The sequence below is a fragment of the Lepidochelys kempii genome, chromosome 1, assembly GCF_965140285.1.
Source record: "Lepidochelys kempii isolate rLepKem1 chromosome 1, rLepKem1.hap1, whole genome shotgun sequence".
NCBI classification, from domain to species: domain Eukaryota; kingdom Metazoa; phylum Chordata; order Testudines; family Cheloniidae; genus Lepidochelys; species Lepidochelys kempii.
The window spans coordinates 20,506,795-20,524,348 of NC_136380.1; positions in this window are offsets into that span (position 1 = coordinate 20,506,795).

The following is a 17,554-nucleotide window of genomic DNA, read 5'->3' on the forward strand; positions in this document are numbered from 1 at the left end:
TATAAAGATTAACATGTAAGGTCTCTTTAGAAAGCTCATAATTTAGCAAGACTCATAACCATTGTGAGATGTATGTACACATAATATTTAAGGAGTAGTGTATTTACACGGAAAATGTGCTGTATGGTCTTGGAGTAAAAGTTAGCCACCAGGACATAATATATCTCAGTGAAGGCCCATCCCTAACAGGAGGCAGGGTCATGGTCATCATGCCCTAATTAGCCAGTGATGTAATGCAAGGCTCAGTTGTCTAGCCTTGCTCCATCCCAGGACTTTTGATTGTTTGCAGTTGTCTCTGATGGTTTTCCATTGAAATCACTTGGAGGTAAAAAAGGAACATTACAACAGCCAGAGTATCATCCTGTCTATGAACAAAGACAAAAGACTGTTTCAGAATAACACAGAGTGGGAAAAGGTGCTCTGTATCCTTTCACTGAGGAGATATTTTGGGGACCAGGGATGTTCTCATGAAAGATTGGATCCTGGTTCCCGTGAAGTCAACAGACTGAACTTAGGTGGGGAAACCTACTAAATTAGATAGGAAAGGTAACTATTAATGAGTGTAGACCCAGGTTAAAACTTCCCCAAGGTACAAACTATTTTACCCTTTGCCCTTGGACTTCCGCTGCCACCGCCAAACGTTTATCTGGGCTTATTTTTATTAGGAAAGCATTGTTTGGAAACGTCTTTCCCCCCAAAATCCTCCCAACCCTTGCACCCCACTTCCTGGGCCCCTAAATAGAGTACTTTAATATGGGTAGCTTGTATTTCTAGGGCTAGACTGACCCTTTGGCTCACGAATGAAGGGCAGTGCACAGCTGCTCCACCCAGGATCTGCCCAAGGATGGAATGGTGACGCAGAGAATCACAATTCTGCTCATATGTCCATGTTGCTCTGGAGAGGAGGGAGGGTTGATTACTACAGCCCATAAAAGGGTGCAACTTATTTGACCTCTGTCCCTGCCCACTCTCGCTTGTCGGGTGGTGTGACGGGGTTTCACTCACCACCGCTGGCACCTCCTGCCAGTCACTCTGGGAATTAGCTCTTGGCCACTGCAGAGTGCCCTCGATGCGTGGTGTCAGGCCCATCATTTGCTCTGCTGCCCTGGGACCTGCGTTGCTCCCTGCTTGGCGGCATCCTCTTCAGGATAGTCCTTGTCTGCTTCAGGATACTGCCCTCCGGCAGTGCCCGCCGCTTCAGTCTTGTCCCTTTCTGGGGGGGTGTTGTTAACTGCAGTCCTTCTGACTGCACCTGCCTCAGTGGCCAACCACAACCTTGTAGCCTAGCCCCTTATCTCAGGGGCCAGTTGCAGTCTGTCTCGGCCCCTCTCCTCAATGGCCAGGTGCATTGCAAACGGGGAAAGGGGGGACCCAGGCCCGCCCGCTACTCTGGGCCCCGACCTAGGGACCCTCTAGCGGCAGCCTCTCTCTGCCCTTTTCCTTCCCCTCTTGCCTGCTCGGTCTCCCTGGGCCACTTCCCCTTTGGCCCTATGCACCTTCCTGACCCTTTGCAGCAGGGCCACAGCCTGGCAGGTAATGGGCTGGAGCCCCTATCTGCTCCCCCAAGCCTGCCCAGCACTGCTCTGTCCAAGATGCTGCTCCTTTCATCAGTCCTTCTCCCTAGCTGGACAGCCTTTATATAGGACCTAGCCTGGTCCTGATTGGCTGCCCCTTCCCCCACCCTGATTGGCTCTCCCAGGCCTTCACTGATTGGCTGCTGGTTCATGCAGCCTCTCTGGTCTGGCTCAGCCCATTTTCTCAGGGGGTGGGAATATCCAGAGATCCAGGGCTGTAAGATAGATCCAAGCTGGACCCACGTCCAGGTAGGCCAAGTGTAACCCTTCTGCCAGCCTGTAGCAGGGGTCAGGTTCAGTATCTTGGGGTTCCTCTTAATATTTACAAAACAGAGCCAGATCAAATCTCCACCCCTAGAAATCTGGTAAAACTAAATACCAACCCTGGGCAGCTCTAAGAAATGATATCTCCACACTTGCAAGCCCTGAATCTGTGTATAACAAAGGAAAACTTTTATTTAAAGGAGGAGAGAGCTCAGCATTAATGTGGGAAACACTGCAACAATGATTAAAAAGTATGTAAACAATGAGTAAACACCCACCCCATAATATGTTGAGCAGTCATCCTTTGCCTCAGTTTCCCACCTCCTCTTGTGACTGTCTGATGAATGAACACTCCTTTAACACACCATTCCCCTTTTCACTCTGCTGCACACCGCTCACGGTTGGCTGTCCAGAGTTAGCGAAGTCCCAGAATCCAGGGGTGAGTTCATATGGGTTCATCTCTCACCCCTGACCTCTGTCACCCCTGCCTCTGCTTTCTACTGCTACTTCTACCATTAGCTGCCATGCCAGTCTGAGGTTCCACTACTTAGCCCAGTTCTGAGTGATTTCAGCTCTTTGCAATTTCACTGCATAATGGGGAACTCTCTGCTATTGCATTCTCTGCATTACTTTTCACTATAACACTGTCCCCATACTAAGTTTAAAATTCAGGTACTACACTAACTTATCAGTAGTTTCAGTGCTAATGATCACTGAGCAAATATGAGGACTCTCAATAGAATTTATGCATCTATATCTTTAAAGCCCAGAGAAAGAAGGTCAGACAATATCTAGACCTCTTTAAATAAAGTCCCCACCTACTCTGAACTTCATTTGGATTTAGCATCACGAATCCCTACCCCTGCTTAGTGAGTGAAGTTAAAGTTACGGTGATCCTCTCAGTTAGGGTCTATATTACATACAATTCCGCTGCCCTTTAGTCATACAATCATGATAATAACATTTCATTACTCCTGCCTCTAGTACTAAAGTGAATTTTAACCCAAAACAGCCAAAAGTAATCCCTTTGGCAAAGCAGGTCTGTCTGCTGATCACTAGGCAAAGTATGTGTGTCTATGCAAATACAGTCTGCTCCTGAGGTCTTTACCCCCAAGTTCATCAACAAATGGCAAAGGAGAGTTCCTTCAGACCCTGGCTTACACAAGCAAGGGCTTGGAAGAGGCCTCATTCTCTCCTGATGCATTCCTTGTCTGAGTAAACCAGGACATAATTTAGCCCTTTGTAATCTTCAGGACTGACAGTTGTTTATTGAAATGAATTCCTAAGTGACTGCAGAGTTTTAGCTGGCTAAAGGTCAAGCAGCTTTCAAACAATTTGTATTTATTATTAATTATTATTATTATTGAGAGGTAGAAATTTGAGCTTGATGCAAAAATCTGCTTCTGGGAGTTCATTTTAATAAGTTGTTTTTTCCCCTTGTTTTGATGTGCATAGTAGTTCTGAATGAATTTTTTTCCCCTTGTACAGATTGGATTTCTACCGCTTTTCATTGTAAAGGAGAATTCAATTTCGTGTATTTCGTGTATTTTCGTGTATTTCAAAAATACATAGATTAGGCTCTTGTCAAAGGAGAAAAAAAAAGAAAGGCAAAGAGGCATGAGTGAAAAGTACCACAACCAAATATTTTCCTCTAATCTATAATCTTTAGCTACACACAAAGTGAACTCAGACAAGTTAATGGGTTTGAACAGAGACTGGGAGTGGCTGGGTCATTACACACATTGAATCTATTTCCCCATCCTTACACCTTCTTGTCACACCTTAAGTATCCTCACACCTTCTTGTCAATTGTCTAAATGGGCCATCTTGATTATCACTACAGAAGTTTTTTTCTCCTGCTGATAATAGCTCATCTTAATTAATTAGCCTCTTACTCCACCTTTTCATGTTCTCTGTATGTATATATATATATCTTCTTACTATATGTTCCATTCTATGCATCCAATGAAGTGGGCTGTAGCCCACGAAAGCTTATACTCAAATAAATGTGTTCGTCTCTAAGGTGCCACAAGTACTCCTGTTCTTTTTGCGGATACAGACTAACACGGCTGCTACTCTGAAACCTGTCATCATGTAAGAAGGTGTTTAACTTCAAGCATATATTTCAATGCATTCCTGAATTGTAGTCTAAGTGCATGGGATGCATTGCTCACTATATCACAGCCCAAAGCTAGTTTGACCTGAATATATTTTCCTGTCTCTCCTGTTTGTGTATAAGAGCCAAAACTTTCAAACCTGGGTACCTAAAGTTAGGCTCCTAAGTCCATATTTAGGTACCTAACTGGTTGGGAACTGTCAGGCATCTAGCCCAATGGTCAGCGTGGGTGCAGGATCCAAGCATTGGAAACTAGGGACTAGGGTCAAAACCAGAGTCAGTAGTCAGAGCCAAGAGCCAAGCCAGGGGCAGGAACCAAAGATCAGAGCTGAGCTGGAATCCCAAGGAGCAAGCAAGTTAACAGGCAAGGGGAAAGGTCTGAGGCAAGGACAGGGCTGGGGCAGCAGGAACAAAACAACACAGGAATAGCTACAGTAGCAGGCATGCACATTAAGCAGCCAGCAAATTGCTACTGCTGGATTAAGAGCTGGTCTGCTGGCCCTTCCATCCACTCTGGTGGCATTGCCAATTGGGCAGCCCACCGCAGGCCAGCTGCTCTCGTCAGGCCCTGATTCCTGACAGGGACAGGGAAATGCTTTAACCCCACCATTTCCTATAATACTGACTTCACAATATTCCTTAATTAAACCACTAGAAAGGAAAGGAAACAATAGAATAATAACAGTAAAAAGGACATTGTTGCTGGAATGTCCCTTGATGACAAGATGTCATTCAGATTATGAAAATTTATATGTAATACTTTAAAACTTTAGACAAAAACATTTGGCTGCAAAAGTTGAATATATGTTACCATGTACATCTTCCTGTTAATTATATTTCTTTCTTATTAAGAACATGAGAACAGACATAGCGAGTCAGAGCAATGGTCCATCTAGCCCAGTATCCTGTCTTACAACTGTGGCCAGTGCCAGATGCTTAAGAGGGAATTAGAACAGTGCAAATTATCAAGTAATCCATCACTGGTGTCCAGTCCCAGGTTCTGGCATTCAGAGGTTTAGGGACACCCAGAGCATGGGGTTGCATCCTTACCCATCTTGGCTAGTAGCCATTGATGGACCTATCCTCCATGAACTTACCTAATTCTTTTTAGAACCCAGTTACAGTTTTGGCCTTCACAACATCCTCTGGAAATGAGTTCCACAGGTTAACAGTGTGTTGTGTGATGAAATACTTCCTTGTGTTTGTTTTACACCTACTGCCTATTAATTTCAGTGGGTCACCTCTAGTTCTTGTGTTATGTGAAGGGGTAAATAACACTTCCTAATTCACTTTCTCCACACCACTCTTGATTTTGTAGACCTTGATCATATCCCCCGTTAATCATCTCTCTTTTAAGCTAAAGAGCCCTATTCTGTTTAATAACTCCTCATGTGGAAGCTGTTCCATACCCCTAATAATTTGTGTTGCCCTTCTCTGTACTTTCTCAAATGCTAACATCTCTTTTTTCGAGATATGGTGACCACAACAGCACGCAGTATTCAAGGCGTGGACGAAGCATGGATTTATACAGTGACATTATGATATTTTCTATTTTAGGGTGAATCTACACTTGCACTGCTTCAGTGAAGATGCTACCTACTCCTATGGAAGATGCTACCTATTCCTGTCACCTTAGCATTGTCTACACCAGGGGCTAGGTCAATTTTACAGGGCTGCACAGGGGAATGGGTTTTTCACATCCCTGACCAACGTAGTCATACTGACCTAATATCCTAGTGTAGACCTGGCCTTATTATATCCATGATATCCCTTCCTAGTGATTCCTAACATTCTGATAGATTTTTTTCACTTTCACTGCACATTGGGCAAATGTTTTCGGAGAGCTATCCATGATGACTTTAAGATCTCTTTCTTGTGTGGTAACGGCTAATTTAGACCCCGTCATTTTGTATGTATAGTTGAGATCACGTTTTCCATTGAACACTGAATTTCATCTGCCATTGTGTTGCCCAGTTACCCAGTTTTGTGAGATCCATTTGTGACTCTTTTCAGTCTGCTTTGGACTTAACTTTCTTGAGTAATTTTGTATCGTCTGCAAACTTTGCCACCTCACTTTTCAAAGCCGCATTATGCCGGTGTCAATTTATTTCACTCAACTACATTATTCTAGTAATGTTATTCTTTAGTTTTATTTTTCAGTCTGGCTCTGACTGATAACATTTTCTGATCAAAGAAAAAAAGAGGTTGTTACCAAAAGTAATGGTATGTAATAAAGTTGTTCCACTCCAACAATTAAAGACATTTTATTATGTAATAAAAGCAGTGCTATTTTTTTAGCTTGAGATGAGCAACATTAATTCATACACTAATTTGCACATGATATATTATTGATGGGACACAAAAGCATTTATTATTAATGATCTTAAAAAGAAATATATATTTTAACATATTAATAACCAGAGTCCTCAGCAGGTTGTAATATGATCTTTCTTAATTGAGACAAAATGTGAGAGTGGCTATTGATTAAATTCAACTGCATGGACTAGCCTTTCCTGTGTTAAATGATCTACTGAGATGCACTAACATGAAAGGGAGGGGAGAGACAACATTCTATGCTGCTGAGGTCCTTATATCTCATTTATCATCATAGTATCTGAGCACGTTCCAATAGTGCATTTAACAACATGACTAAAAACTGTCACATGTGTTTGTTCTCTCATCCTCTCCCCCGGAGAAGAATTATGTGTGCAGTGGAGAGGTTTGTGTTGGCAGAGTTTCTCTTGTTGGTGTTATTAATGTGCACGTTGCTATGTGCTCATATTAGAGAAGGTAGGTGGAAAAGGTGTGCTTTGCACTTGGAGTGGAGGGTGGTGAAGTTTGGGATGGTCCTTAATTCCTGTAGCAGTTCATTCCACTGTCTCAGACCAGCCTGGAAGAAAGTTTTGTCTCTTGCACAGACAAACTTTACCCTTAAGGGGGTATATCCTGGGCCCAGCCCATGGACCACCTTGAAGATAAAGACTGAGACCTTGAACCTGATTGGATATTCTATGGGAAGCCAATGTAGAGACCAGAAGACAGATGTGACGTATTCAAGGTAGCTTGTGTTGCTGAGAGGCACTGCACTGTTCTGTACTAGTTGGAGTTTCCTAAGCACGATCTATAACATTGCTGGCGTCCAGAAGGGACGTAACAGAGGTGTGAATAACTGAGGCCACACTGTTGTCTACCAGGATGGGCTAGGGGTGGTACAGCCGCCAAAGGAACTGCTGGAATTCTGCTCCTTTCCCTGCTGTGGTTCCTGGGAGAGCCCTGCGGTTCAGGGCTCTCCTGGGAACCTCAGCAGGGAAAGGAGCAGAACATAGGGCCACCGGGCAGCCGCACACCAGCAACTCCTCTGGCGCAGCTGCTGTACCACTCCCAGCCCGGCCCCCAGCCCTTCCATGCAGCTGCGTCTCCTGAGTCCTTCTGCCTGGGGTCTGGACAGCAAAAGTCTCCAGTGCAGGTGGGGGAGGACAACGGTAACACGGGATGGATGTGGATCATGGGAAGGGGACAGGAAGAGCACGGGGCCTCAGGCTGGGGGAAGGATGGGGAGGAGTCATGTGGGGGGTCACGTGGGGAGGTCATGCGCCCCCCCCTCATTGTGTCCCTCCTATGAGTTCAGTGTACCGGCAAGAAATGATTTCTACTTGCACCACTGCCTGTAAGATACAGGATACTAGTCTAGATGGACCACTAGTCTGATTCCTCTGTTTCAAAATTTTTAAGGATCCGCATCTCATTACTCGGTTATTTGCCCTTCTAAAAGGAAAGTCCCGTAGTTAAGGCAAATGTCTAAGAGCAAGACCTAACTTCTATTCTTAGCTCATTTGTTCAAGTCACTTAACTGTGAATCAGTTTGCCCCTCTGTATAATGGGGATAAAACCACTTACCTATTTCACAGGATTGCTATGAAGCTTTCATATAATATCTGCAGAACACTTTGAGTTCCATAGATTAAAATCACTACAGAAATGCAAAGTATCAAGGGGACATATTTAAAATTCAACCTGATGGGTCAAAAGAAAAGATTAATTAGGAAACAAATTTGCATTGGTTTCCAAGGGTATGGACAAGGTGATCTACCAGGCATTTTCATCTCAATTTTTTAGTAGAATGGGTTTGGCTAACAGTGATTTATAGAAGACAAAACAATGAAGTATCCCTGTGATTTGCGGAATATATAAAGTTTGGTGGTGCTGTCTAGGTCTCAAATATACAGTGCTAGTGACGTGATATGAACTGTTGCTGTTCTTTGCATCACTTTTCACTTATACTACAACATTACCATATAGTTGTTAATAATTGCCTGATGTTATGGTACCCTCCGACAGAAGACTGTACGTACTGCAATATCATAGGCACAATGGAATGAATTCTGGGTGAAGGGGGTAGCGTTAGGTCAGAATTCCCTTGCACTGGTTGGCTTGCTTAAATAGTACCTTGGTTCCATAAGTTAATTTTAAAAGTGGTTAAGATTTTTAAATGTATTTAAATAATTACTTAAGTAAACGGGCAGAGACCTGCCTATGTTCTTGTGGGCAGGGAGTAAACTCCCAGCTTTGCTAAAGGGAAAATAGCTGAAGCAGCAGTTAATAGGACAAATCTAGGAGATTTCATAAAGAAGGTTCCCAAGGAATCAGACACACAGAAGTCAAATGAGGGTGGTAGGAAGGGGAAGTTAATCAAGGCATATGTTAGACAGTGAATCTCCAGACAGGGGCTTGACCCTGTAACCCTTTCTCCTGTAACAGGGGTGTAACAAACAGAAGCACTGCTAAGAAACTGCTTGAGACAAGCAGCTGCCAACAGTGCAGACAGAGCCTGGGAGGAATTAAACTGAAACTGCCTAGCTAGCCTGTGTTTGAAAACTGGACCAGCTCTTGGCACTGACACAGAGAAGAAGAGGAGTTACAAGGCCAAAGGCCTGACTAACGACAGTGGGTCCTGGATAGCCTTCATGTGGCTGGGACCACCTAGACATGTGCACTGAGATCGAAGAGATGCCGCATTTGGGGGAAAGGAGCAGCTTGCAGGTTGCAAGCAGTGGGCTTCCAGCATTAGCAGAAGCATAGCCCCAGAGTTGTTCTCTGCTTGGTTGGAGAGAGCTCTTGACCAGAGGCTTCAGCCAACCAGAAGCTCCCCGCTTCACAGGGAGCATCGCACTCTCCCCCCTCAGCTAGCTGTCCCTGAAACGCCACGTGGAGAGAGAAGCTGGTCCCCCCTGCCCAAACGCTCACAAGCCAAGGAAAGGCCAGCGATGGAGAAACCCAGAGACCTGTTCTTTCCAACAACAGATATGCCTTGTAGTGGGATAGCTGAACATTGAGTACTGGGGACCCTTCACCTAGTTTGGAAGGGGCTTGGGGATGGGGAAGTCCTGGCCTGAGGGCATTCAGCCTGAGGAAGGCTCACCCCATCCTAGGGGTACGTTGGCACCACACTGCACCCGAGCGACGGTCAGGCCTACCCCATTTATTTCATTATTTTATTGCATAATTTTTCCTCCATTCAGGCATCTGTACTGAGTTCCGGCACAAAGAACGGTGATGCACACCAACTACACATGATCTGTGGGCTGCACCCAGGTCCATTTATATCCTATGTTGGGATTCCAATTACATCTAGTTATTAGAGGGGATATTACTGATTTGAGGGAGGGTCTGACTATTGTTGTGGGTGTAGTTTGTGCATTCGTTTATTGATCCCCTATGATTCCCCAACTCTTCCTTTTACCCCAATTGCTAGCCTTACACCTTCTTATAATTCCACCCCATCCTTTCCCCTAATAAAGTACTTGTTCCTTTTAAATATTGGCTGGGCCTTCGTTTCTTTTAATACTGAATGTCATGAAGGTCCTAAGGGCTGCATTATTAGTTTACACACCTAACCATTTAAATGGTGGCACTGTACACTGAGAATCCAGTTTAGCGCCAGCAAACTAAGGGTTGAGGCTTACCTTGAGCACAAAGAACCCAGGGTTCATTTGTTCTAAGGTGGAGCATAAAGCCACTTACGAGGGAGGCACAAGCAGATTTTACCTCACTTGGGCACTGGGGTGAGGGGTGTTCCATGATGGGCTACTATTGCATTCTGAAGATCAACGTACATGGGCTCTGCCAGCCCAATAGAGGAAACAAATTCAAAATGGAGGGCTCTCCAATGGAAATGCCTCCATACATTCCAATCTAATGAAAGTGCAGCTGCTGATTCAGCTCCACTGAGGAGGGACAGGGGCAGAGACAGTCTTCTAAACAGCTGTGGCCTGGCTGAAGTAAGCCTTTAAAGAGAACAGCCTGAATTAAATTTAGGAGCAAATAAAGAGCCAACTATAAAATATGGATAATTATACTGACATCCTTTGCAACCTATTTCAAGATCTATGGAGCTGGATATTATGGGGGTGGTTATTTTTATTTATGTTATTACTAGGGACTTTTTCATGAAGACAGGTTCTTTGTTTCTTCTGTTCATTTATTCTTGCTGCTTTTTCCCACCTTAAGGCCCAGTCATGCAAGGTGCTGAGTACCCCACAAATTTATTCACTGATCAGCCCCAGCATTATATATACAAAATACACCCTGGATGAACACTTTAAAAGCTGTGCTCCGTGCAGTCATGCTAGAAAATTCACTACGGGGGAAAACCCAGAGTGCCCGAGGCCAATCTATATTGCTAGATTACTCAGCAATTCAGTGCAATTCATTCTGCACTCAGATCAGAAATGCCACTGGGGAGTAAGAAAATTGGTGGAAATTGCATCTGCCTTCACTAAGTGACTGTGCGACAATCATTTCAGCCTAATCCACTTAAATCATAATTAAACTTTCTAGACAGTGGCCCCTCTATTTTCAATGCTGTTTTCACAGGCAGCAAGATAATCCACTTCCTTTAGCCCTTTTCCTGAATCAATGTCTTACTTCAGCATATGCAATTGTGTAGTACAGGAAGGAATACTCCTGAGGTGCATCTTCACTAGCAAAAAGGTGCTTTCTTGCCTTGTGTTAGCAACACATAACCTGAGGTAAAATCCTAGTGATGATGAGACAGATTGCAGTTTTAACACAAGTCAGCAGGTCAAGGTACACCCACAGCTCCTCCATAGTCTTTACCTCAACCTGTTAATGTAAGAGGCATGGGGAAAGCCCCAGTCAAATGTTAAGTATAATATTTTCCCCTTTGCTGTACCTCAGCTGCAGTGGTACAGAGCAGAGTTTAGATTTTTTTAGAACATATATATACAGTAGAACCTCAGAGTTACAAATACCTCGGAAATGGAGGTTGTTCATAACTCTGAAATGTTTGGCACTCTGAACAAAATGTTGTGGTGGTTCTTTCAAAAGTTTACAACTGAACATTGACTTAATACAGCTTTGAAATTTTACAATGAAGAAGGAAAATGCTGCATTTAACCATTTTAATTTAAACGATACAAGCACAGAAACGTTTTCCTTCCCTTGTCAAATCTTTTCTTACAAATTTCCCTCTATTCTTTTAGTAGTTTACATTTAACACAGGACTCTACTGTATTTGCTTCTCTCTTTTTTTGGTCTCCGCTGCTGCCTGATTGCATAATTCCAGTTCTAAATGGGGTGTGTGGTTGACCAGCCAGTTCGTAACTCTGGTGTTCATAACTCTGAGGCGCTACTATATGCCGTGATAGGGTGCTTACCTCACACAGATTGTGAAAGCATTAATAGGAGCCTGAGAGACCAGTTTACTAGCCTGGGTAGGCCTGGACTAATTAGAAATAAAGGTCTGTGATGCTGGCAGAGCGGGTACCAGCTCATGCCAAGGACCCCAGGCCTCCGTGGAATACTGACAAATGCATAGCTGGAATCCATCTGGCACACCTGTGTATTCATCTTGTTAAAATAGGTATTAGAATTATCAGAATGTGTTTAGTGTTTAGACTTTATGGAATGCTGGTAAATTGCTGCCTGCATTAATCTCACTTACAACACCTGTGTACCATATTGTAAGGTAATATTCGAGCATGTGCACTGTATGCCTCTGTAACCATGTAAATCCCTTAGACAGGAGAGAGACATTTAATCCACTTAAACCATAATTAAACTTTCTAGTCAACGGCCCTTCTATTTTCAATGCTGTTTTCACAGGCAGCGTGCGTGAAATGCTGGTCTTCAGTAGAAGGTGTTTGCAGCTCAGAGCAGAAGGGAGGAAAGGAATAAAAACCCCTAACAAGAAGGAACTGTGGCCACGTCTACACTAGAGAACTGTACCAACGCAGCTGCGCTGCTGTAAGATCTCCCGTGTAACTGCTCAATGCTGATGGCAGAGAGCAGTCCTGTCAACGTAATTAAACCACTCCTTGCAAGCAGTGGTAGCTATGTTGGCGGGAGAGCGTCTCCCACCAACATAGCGTTGTCCATGCTGGCGCTTCTGTCGGTGTAACTTATGTCACCCAGGAGGGTATTTTTTCACACCCCTGATTGACTATACTAACAAAAGTGCTAGTGTAGGGCAGGGTTTCTAGGCATAAGCAAGAGAACCCCAGTACTTAGTCTTAGTGAGCCCTAAAGTACATATAGAACTTGCTTATTATAGAAGCTTCTATTACCTTTTGACACTTAAAATTGTAAGGTTTCAGAGTAACAGCCGTGTTAGTCTGTATTCGCAAAAAGAAAAGGAGGACTTGTGGCACCTTAGAGACTAACCAATTTATTTGAGCATGAGCTTTCGTGAGCTACAGCTCACTTCATCGGATGCATGCCGTGGAAATCACGGTATGCATCCGATGAAGTGAGCTGTAGCTCACGAAAGCTCATGCTCAAATAAATTGGTTAGTCTCTAAGGCACGGCATGCATCCGATGAAGTGAGCTGCAGCTCACGAAAGCTCATGCTCAAATAAATTGGTTAGTCTCTAAGGTGCCACAAGTCCTCCTTTTCTTTTTTTAAAACTGTAATTTATCCATGTGTATATGTTCTCCTACTTTAATCTTCTAATTAACTTGTTTCCTTTTGCTATATAATAAATCTTTAGATACTTTATTCTAGGATTGGCTACAAAAGTTGTCTTTGGGGTGAAATCTAAAGTGCAATTGACGGGGGGTAAGTGACTGGTCCTTTGGGTTTGGGAGTAACCTGAATATTATTGTGATGCTTGGTGTCAAGGAATCATCTATCGCAAAAGGAGGCCTACCAAGGGGAATGACTGTGGTTCCATGTTAAGGTTGTTATAGTACAAGTACGGGTTTATGCTCTGGTTTTTAATCGTCTGTCCTGAGGTGTGTACACATGCCCATGAGCCACCGCAGGACAGCTTGACAAGCCCATCATGGCGGAGAGTAGTATTTGTCTCGACCAAGAGTTGGGTGAACCAAGATGGAGAGAGGAGACCAGGTAGGAACTGCCCTTTCTCTGGGAAGGAGCCAGAACAGAAAAATGAGAGAGAGAGAAAGGGAACCAGATAGGCTTCTCCTGGGGCAAGCTGGAAGCCTGACTGAGGCAGGGGACCTGATGAGCTGAAACCTGCTGGAAAACCCTGAGTAAGAGGAATTGCATGGCAGCACCTAGATTGGAGGTGATCAAACCAGAGAGCAGCAGCAACAGAGAAAGCACTAGGCTGAAGGTTTGGGTCATATACTTTTTTTGTTGGGCTTTCATAAAAGATCCTGTGGTCACAAAAGGGGCAGGACTCTAAAGTGCTCTGGCCAGAAGGCCGGGAGACCTGTATGGCTGGAATAGGCCAAAAGAAGGTGGGGAAAACTGAAGTCAAAGATGCTGCAATGCCACAGCCAGCCAGGAGCAGAGGGTGTTGGGACAGCAACTTTTCCATATATATAAACATTATAAAGAGTTAAATCTCTGAGAACACAAGTGACAATCTCTAGAGAAAAAATGTTTACTAAATATATAGCCATATAAAAACGCACAAGTTTATCTATAATTTTGTGACACACCTGTGTGTATTGTCTAACAACTTTAAAAGATAACACTTGCAGAGACTTTTCCACAAGTTTTCATACTTGTTGCTACCATGAGTGTAATGCAAATTGTAATTACGCACACACACCTACATACACTTTCCTCAGGCTCTTCTTTAAAGTGGATTGACCCTGCTCAGTCTCTGTGCAATGGTGTCCAACCCCTCTATATGCATGGCAGCTCTTTGAACTTGGGAAATAAGACAGAGTCCCACAGTATCCTTCAAATTTCCCTTGAGTCTTTGCAGTGTCAGCTGCAGCAAATTCTAGTCCTTTTCTCTAATGGGGTAAGGGAACCTGCAGTCCAACCCAACAAAACTGGCAAAGTCCTGGCAACACAATCCTTACAGCAGACCCTTCTGGTCCATGCTCTGGCCCACCAGTGAGTCCTCCAGTCTGTTTTCTTCTCCTTCAACTTATAAACTCTTCCCCCTCCCCTTGAGCTCCCATTGCTTCAATGCTCAGAATGATTCTGAGCATGCTTTGCCAGGCTGCTTGCCCACAATGAAAATCACCCTGTAGTTTCACACAGCTAATGAGTACCACTAGTGTCTGACACACCCAATTTCTGGATGATTCCAGACCATCCAGCAGAGTCACTCACTCACCCCTGACAAGTCTGCTGGTACAGAGTCCCCAAAACCAGAACTACGTATCCTCCCCATATTTACCCCACCAAAGGGGTTTCTCTAGGCTTTTACCTCGTGCTACTTACCACATATTAACTAGCGCCAGGCAAGTACACACCATTCTTCTTAGTGAAGACAAGGCCCTTAAAACCTGATCCTGCAACTAGCTCCTCACAGAGCTTTGTGGACACCATTGAGGCTCCACACAGAGCCACTTACAAACACAGGGCCTGAGTGAGAAAACATAACACAAATAGGAGCATCACTTTGTTTGTTTCTATTAGACCAACTCAGAAAACTACCACTGGTTTTTCTATTGTCCTTAGTCAACCTAGTAAAGAGCAGGAGACTAGATTTTGTGCCTAGGCTGGCAAATGGTTGCTATAGATCTTTCCCAGGCTGAGATGTAGACTCTGGGCTAGATTCTGGATAGTGCATACAGTGACAGGCGTTATAGAGGCACACCATCTTGAGGGGAGCTTCTTCGAGCATCCTGGTATGCTCTTCCTCTAACCCTTCAGGATTTCAGCATCTCTCCATCCCCTCCTCCCACCAACAAGCCAGTCCCGCTTTGCAGGACAGGGCCAAGCGGGGAGCCATAGCCCCAGTTCTCTCCATACCCCTCTCACAACGCCTTTGGGGTAGATTGCACCCCAGGGGGTGCAGAAGGAGCACATGGGCTGTAATTTTGGCTGGCTCTCACACATACAGAAGGCAAGACTCTTTGTGCCCTTACCTCTACCAGCACCAACACATAAGGGCCCCTACTTAGTTTTGACAGGGTAAAACATCCAGGAAAGGGCTAAGGGCTACCTGCCTGTCACATGATCTGGATGGTGCTTCAATGGAATGGTGCAGCCGCCTTTCTGGTGGCTGAGAAGCAAGAGAAAGGCCTCTGGGGACTGTCCCCTCTGTTGCGTTGTGTTAATAAATCTGAGGCAAGGGCTTGAACAGATTTGGGTGTGTTGCTGGTTTGTTCCTGGGCTGGTAAGAGCCCAGCAGGATGTAGCAAGATACCTTACAGTGAAGAGGTGAACTAAAAATTGATAGGTATGTGTGTTATCTAAACAAATGTACTATCTCCAAATAGATGAGCGGTCACAGACTAGTTGGACTTTTATAAACAACCCGTAGCATCTTGAAACAACTGCCTGTTATTCCACAGAATCCAGGGGCAGGTCTACACTTAAAATGCTGCATTGCCGCTGTAATGCCTAAGTGAAGATGCTCCTAGGGCATGATCTTGCAGAGCATGTATTGTGGATATGCAGGGAAGCACACCCACTGTCGTAAGGCTGCTGAACACACTCCATGCCCCGTGCACCTACAGGTACCCCCTTGCTTGAACAAATGCTTAGTCCACAGACTCTGAGATGAAGCCCAGCATATTGCCCTGTTGGAGAGCTCTTTTACCTTCTGGTTAAAACCTCGGGAGCGCAAGACTTCCAGAAAACCATGTGCCCCACTACCCCTACTCATGCCAACGAGGACATTGAAATCCACAAGAATTAAGATGTCCTCAAGTCTGTTCTGCTTGCTCTGTCTTTTTTAAATTGTTATATTCCTTTGGGATTAAGCTTCCCCAGCCCGAGAATAAGAAACGTTCTCCACTGTGGTAGGTTGAAAGAGGATTTTTAATGACCTCTCGGGGATTAAATGAATAATTTAAGATTTACAACGGCTTTAAATGAGTTTTGCTTCTTGCTCGATGTAAAGCATGCTATGAAGGGGGATTTGCTCTCTCTTCCGCATCTGTTTACGATGGAGTGACACAAAATCCTGCAACCTATTTTTATTTGTGTTAATTGGGCATTTACTGTTGTTGCATTTGTTTACGGCGACATGCATCAAAGACCTTCAAAGCCACTGTGATTGTGCTAAATGGATTGGGTAGATTGTAAAGGTATTTTCAATTAATTAATATGCACAAGTCAAAACAGTGGTGTATGTAAAATACAGCTAGTCATTTGTCTTTCTGTTCTATAATATGCATGTTACAAATATACAGGCCTTCAATAATGGGTGTGAATGTTAGGCAAATGCACCATGTCTCACTTTTGCAGCCATAGTGGCATACCGTATTACCTCATTCATGTACCCAGTTGTGACCCAGTGGTTTGAATGGTGAGACAGCAGGGCTTTTGTTCAAAGGAAACCCACATATGGGGCTGCTCAGAAGTTCTACTGACAGGATGATTTCAACATTTTAGGGTGCAGTTTTCAAAAGCACTGGGAATTATATGAACATGTACTTCAATGGGAGCAGAGTTTGGCCAACATGGAGAACTTCTGAAAATCCCACCCTTATGACTCATTTCTAGTCTGGAGTAGTAACATATCAATTTTTGGTCCCAAATTCCAGAGGTGTTATCAGAGTGTTACTACCTTGGGTTACTGCTCTACCTGACCGGATCTCAGCAGTCTTCGCTATACCCTCACAGTCAAAAGTGTCCAGAGTGAGTATTTATCGAGATGGGTGATGCCCTGGAAACTTCTCCTCCTACTATGTTGTTTTTCTTGCCCATGTGTCTCTATATTATTTTTTGCTAATTTCTTTTTTCTCCTTCTCTTCTCTCTCCTGACAACACACCAATATGGCCCAAGATGGGTGCCATGGCAGTTTCTTGAAGTTCACAAAGAAAATGTAGGTCCCAGTGGATGGAAAAGTGCAGGATAGGAATTGGTATCATTGCAAACATCTTCCCACCAATTTCATCCAGTTCTAGCCTGAGGCACTCAAGTGATGTGACTACATTGCCTTCTAGTGGCTGATTCACACTGGATATGAGTTTTAAATAATGATTTATGGCAAGGTCCTTGAAGAGAAAAAAATCATGACAAATAGCAGGTGTCACTAATTATTTTTTTATTATTAATTATATCCTTTAGTCCTTGGTAATTGATCTGCTCTATGCAAATCGGCTTCTATACTATCTAAAGTCCTTCCAAAATTAAAACCTCCGCTAAGCTTGTTAACAAAGATCAGTTTAGAAAAGTGAAAAACTTCTCTCTTCCAAAC